The 5,914-nt window shown below is 41.8% G+C and overlaps 1 non-coding gene across 1 annotated transcript; it reads right to left on the bottom strand.

Moving 5' to 3' along the window:
• Window positions 1-3,496: 3,496 nt before the first annotated feature.
• On the bottom strand, window positions 3,497-3,605 carry LOC136514617 (small nucleolar RNA R71). Its single transcript, XR_010773768.1, has one exon. It is a non-coding gene; the product is annotated as a small nucleolar RNA R71 (small nucleolar RNA).
• Window positions 3,606-5,914: the final 2,309 nt, after the last annotated feature.

Genomic DNA, 5,914 nt, shown 5'->3' with positions numbered 1-5,914 from the left:
CTTTAGATTGCTTCCCACCAAGTAGTACTCATGATCCATCCATGCAAGAGGGAAGACATGAGCTAGGGTTTAGGGATAGATCAAGGATCTCAACCACTTCACATTCTATGGTTAGCTCAAGAACACTCTCCTCTCATCATCTTGAGGTTAATCCCTAAACCCTAACTCAAGTCTTCCCTCTTGCATGGATGGATCACGAGTACTACTTGGTGGGAAGCAATCCAAAGAAATCTCTCCCTTTAAGCTTAGAAGCAAGGATGGCAAGTGTGGATCTCCAACCTTGATGACAAGGAACACATCAAGAGCCCAAGTTAAGGTGCCATGCCAAATGTCTCTTTATCTTTAGGATTTTCTCTCAACTAAGGAATCACTAGTTACACTAGTCAACCCAAGCCAAACCCTAAGCACCCTAAGCCTAGTTACTATTGATGGTAGTTAACAATCATTATAAACCACCAATATAACATGTATAAGGGCATGAAAGTAATCATCAACATAGGTTTAGGGGTTTAAACTAACAAATTCCACAAGTTTTGGTGTATCTGTGTTTTCTGCAGGGTTTATTCAGAAAACCATCAAGGTGGACCTAGATGTCAGAATTAATTATGATATAAACAAGTCTAGAAGGTTCTAGAGGACACTAGAAGACACCCCACCATGGTGGAGGGCGAGAGGTCACTAGGTAGGGCCGGTCGACCCCACCTGTTGGTCGACCGACCCCTTGGCCCACCTGTTAGCCTCTGCCTCGTTATGTCAGTTCTCCACCGCCTCCTAGATTGCATCTACGCCATCTATTCCAGTTGGTTTGATATGAGGGCTCAGGATTGATGCTGCGGTCTATATATACCAGCCCTTGCCACCCCCTGAGGCATCAAACCCTGATCAAGTCAGTTGAGAAGATAGAAACCCTAATCATCCTCAGAGCTCCACCATATTCTTGGGCATAGCTAGCTAGGCAAGGTCTAGAGGGAGGCAAGCTTCACTTGGATTCCTGATCTTGTCAAGAGCATGGCTTGGTATAGTCTTTGTACCCCTCTCTTATTTGTATCTCTCATTACTTTTATATGTTTGCTACAATTGTTATGGCAATGTTCTTCATATCATTCATGTTCCTAGTTATAATGTTCATCATCTACTTTGATTATATACTTAGTAATGGGGACGGGGATCCCGATCTTCCGTCAGGTGATGGTAACTATCGTTGTGGCGGAGAATGACACACCGATCCGGCTTCAGATCGAAAGATCAAACCCTGCAATCTTAGCACCACAGCTCCTCTGGTTATCAACCAAGTCATGGACCAGGTTGACCTCACCAAGAAGGCTAATCCCTGCCTGCTCAACGAAGAACACAAGCAAGAACAAGAAAGAACGCAACCAAATTGCAGATGAAAGATTAATCTGACGAGTTGGGGTCTCACAGACCGAAGAACGGCGAAACTATTTCTTAACAGAATAATCTAAGCAAAACCCAAACCCTAATGGAGGGGCGGCGGCTGTTTATGAAGACTCTAGGGTCGTGCAAGACCCCTGGACGCGCCCCTAATGGGCCCAAACTCCATACATGGTCCAACGGACCAAAAGACGGTGTCGCAGCACCCTGGCAGATTCTGGATGCTGACTTGTTTCAACAATTCCCATTGATTCCGAACAGCTTTTGATGTGACACCACTTGGATTGGCTTCCTTATCAAATTAGCTTTCCATCCATATGTGGATCATTGAAAACAGAGTCCGGATGCGTCCTGGACGACTAGTTTAAGGCAGACTGGTCCTGGAGGCCGAGACAGACTCGAATTCATGTTGGACTGGGCCTCCGACTTGTGTTGGACGTCCTTGCTGGTCATCATCACCTCCTCCACGTCCTCTTAGTCCCTCTTGACCCTCTCCAATGTTCCTAAGCAAGATAACATCATTAGGTAGTAGTCTATTCTCAAAAGTATGAAAAGGATCACTTAAGAACGAGCTCACCTGTAAATTGAGTTGACGCATTTGAGCCCGGGTCATTGGACCTTGCATGACGGTTGGAGGATCAGTTGGTACATCCAAAGGAGTGATGTCCTCATCACTTAGTATAGCTAGATTGTCATTATGTTCAAGCATAAGTTCATATAGCGCTCGCTCTGGTGTACACGGGGTGAGTGGTCGACATTGTGTAAGCGTGGTGCTTATATGTTGTTTACCTGTGGATGCACCCTATATTCCGGGCCATGTGGTAGATCACGGATGTGATACTCCCATTGAGTCCTTTGTAGATCACTCCCCGAAGATAGGACAAGTAGGATCTAGTTACGAAGGAAGACAAGCTCTGTTCTTAATCTTCCTTAGTAATATCCCTTATGTGTAGATATGAAGTTGATCTTAGTCATGATTACTAGGTGTAATTGCACTAATCAACATATGCTTTGACTTGTAATTAAGAATGACTTTGGAATTATTTCTCTAATATTCTACTTGGCCATGCTAATGCTATAGAAAGGAGTACTCTAAGTGATCAATGATTAGTTATTACTTACCATTCAAATACTTTTATCTCTTGACTTACCCCTATTGTGAGTAGAAGTTTGGTTATGGTTTATTTCTCCATCATGTGTATGAGTTATCAATATATTCCAACTTCATGTCCTTCCCTGTGGTAAAAATATAAATAACGATACCTGGAATACTCCCAGGTGAAATGCTACAATGGTATATTATTTGTGCACTTGCAGATCATTTTCATTCATACATTTATTCTTTCAAGTCACAAGTAAATACCAATAAGCATTTCTGGTGTCGTTGCTAGAGATTAAATTCAAATCCTTGTTTTTAGTAGCGACGTTAAGAAATGCCAACAAGCATTTCTGGCACTGTTGCCAGGGAAGGTAGCTAGGCAAGAAGGAAATATTGATAAACTTATACTTATTGATGTGATCAAGATAACCATATACCTCTACTCTAGCAGGCATACCCTTGTTTTGTCTACTTTTATATCTTATGCAGGGTAATGTATGACCAATTTTGACCTTCCGACAAACTACGTGGAAGATCCAAAAGCATTAATCAGGAGAACTAGAGCCAAACTCAAGAAAGTCTCAGCTTTAGAATCGGAAGACAACTAGACAAGGCGTAACTTAACAACAGTTTTTGAAGCTATGGCTGACAATACTATCCGTGAATTCTCTACTCCAACTATGACCAATATCTGTACTGGACCGGCGATCAACATTGGAGACAACACTTTTAAGCTCAAGCCTGCTCTCATCAATATGGTGCAAGCTAGCTAGTTTTGTGAAAAGGCACATGAAGATGCGAGTGCTCATCTCCAACACTTCCTATAGATCTGTGGCATTTTCACCATCAAAGGAGTTTCTAAAGATGCCATACTACTTTGCCTCTTCCCATTCTCACTTTTGGGGAAGGCGAAGCATTGGTTCTATGCCAACAAAGATAGAAATACTACATGGGATAACTGCTCCATTGCCTTCCTAGCAAAGTTCTTTCCCATAGGCAAGACCAATGCTCTACGTGGAAGAATTTTGAGTTTCCATCAGCAACACGATGAATCTGTCCCTAAGGCATGGGAACGCTTTCAAGACTACATATGAGAATATCCTCATCATGGGATGGAGAATTGGCTACTCATGTAGATGTTCTAATATGGGTTGACCAATAGTACCCATGAGAACATGGATGCTGCTGCTAGAGGTGCGTTCCTTTCACTCACAATCCTAGGTGCAACAACTCTCATGGAGAAGATGGCCTCCAACCAAGGTTGGAATGAAGAACGCCTTCAAACCCGCAAGAGAGGTGGAGGAATACATCAACTCAAGGAGGTAGACATGTTATCTACCAAAATGGACCTGCTAATGAAGAAGCTCGAAGACCGGGCCAATAAGAAGCAAGAAGCCATGCACATTCATGATTCCCGCATGACATGTGAAGAGTGTGGAAACACTGGGCACTCAGGGAACAACTGCCCTGAAACCCATCAGGATGTGAACTTTGTCAACAGCAACTACTTTTGTCCTCAACAAAATCAAGGATGGAATCAGCAACAAAGGCCAAATTACCAAGGTAATCAACAAGGTAACTATTAAGGTAATCAACAAGGTAAATATCAAGGTAATAATAATTTCAATAATCAACCACCCTTGAGAGAATTAATATCTGGCCAAGCTAAAATAATGGAGGGCTTATCTAGAAAATTAGCTTCCAATAATAAAATTTAAAAAATATAAACAATAGAATGGATAGCTTCTCTTCTGCCATTAAAAACTAGCATAGCTTTAATAAAATGATAGAATCACAAATAGCTCAGCTGGTGGCTATTGTTCCTCCAACTGACCAAGGTAAGATTCTGGGGCAGCTGGAACATCTAGGAACTGCAAATCTTGTCGATATTCATAATGCATCATACTATAGTATACAACCATCGACGGGAAGGTAGATAGACTATTCCTTGCCTAAAAAGAAAGGTGATTTAGGAAGACCTATCAATTCCATTGCCATTGGACCGCACATTTTCCAAGAAGATGTTTGTGACTTTGGAGCAAGTGTCAACGTCATGCTAAAGGTAATCTCTGATCAAATTAATGGAGATACTTTGTTGTGCATAAATATGCATTTGTAGCTTGCAGATCAGTCACTCTGCTACGCCAAGGCAGATTTTGTGGTTTTGGAAACTGATGGAGATGTAAGGGCACCCATTATAGTGGGCCAACCTTTTCTAAGCACCACAAAAGCCATCATCTACGTAGATAGTGCCAAGATCTGCTTCATAATCAAGGATAGGAAGGAGAAATCCACTTCCAAGAATCATATCTTGCAATCTTCTGGTCATCCACAGACACCATACCCGCGCAAAGAGACAACAGTGACCAAGAAGAAGAACAATAGGAGAAGAAAGAAGAATAGGACCAAGTAGCCATAAGAAGAATCACTTAACATGATCAACACACTCCGATTGGAGTACGACCACCTCCTCACTTCACCATACCTTACCAAGAAGGATGATCTAGGCATACCTATGATCGAGTGTACAATTGGACAAAGAATCTTCCACAAGACCTTCTGTGATATTGGATCGGGTGTCAATATAATGTCCAAGGTAACATATGAATATTTATTTGGTGATGAACCTTTGTTCTCTACGTACATGCAATTCCAGATGGTGGACCAATCAATTCGATTTCTGGAGGAAATAGCTAAAGATGTCATAGTAAGAATACATGATCACTATACCCCTGCTGAATTCATGGTTTTGGACATGGGTGAAGAAGAAGATGATACACCCATCATCCTTCAAAGATCGTTTGCTGCGACCGGAACACCACGATAGCTTCAGGATCTTTTTAACGGTCGAGTGACATGGAACACCCCATGTGGCAAACCAACACATGTAACTTCCAACATCATGCCCACATTACAAGGTTATTATGCTTACATTAAATTACATGATTAACATATATGTAATCGTTATTATCCCTCCTAGGATCAACTCTTCAATAACTCGCTCAAATTCTTATCGGAGTTAGCTGGTAGCTCATCTTGGATCCGCCCAATCCAAGGTCTACTATGCAGCAGTGAATAGAACACTACTTCACATCCACCGAGCCACAACACTTGCAAAACAACTTATCGACAGCACCATGAGTACATTGCGCACTCGCAGGACTTAATTCCAACATATGATATTTGGTGGATGCATAGGGTAGTTATCGGGCATTTGTATAAGTGCGAGAAGCAATGATGTTCATTAAGAAGTATGACATGCTATGCTCAACATAGAATTAAAGGTATTCATCATTATGACAAAGTGCTCATAGTCCATTGTTCATGCTACCATGGGTATAGAAAGAAAGAACAACTAAATAGTTCTGTCCCGAGGGACTCTAGGCTTTCGAGACTCTACAGAGGTGTACAACTATAACCACA

The sequence above is a fragment of the Miscanthus floridulus genome, chromosome 16 (genome assembly GCF_019320115.1).
Source record: "Miscanthus floridulus cultivar M001 chromosome 16, ASM1932011v1, whole genome shotgun sequence".
Classification (NCBI taxonomy): domain Eukaryota; kingdom Viridiplantae; phylum Streptophyta; class Magnoliopsida; order Poales; family Poaceae; genus Miscanthus; species Miscanthus floridulus.
The sequence above is the reverse complement of the archived record's forward strand: the minus strand, read 5'-3'. Positions and strand labels throughout refer to the sequence as shown.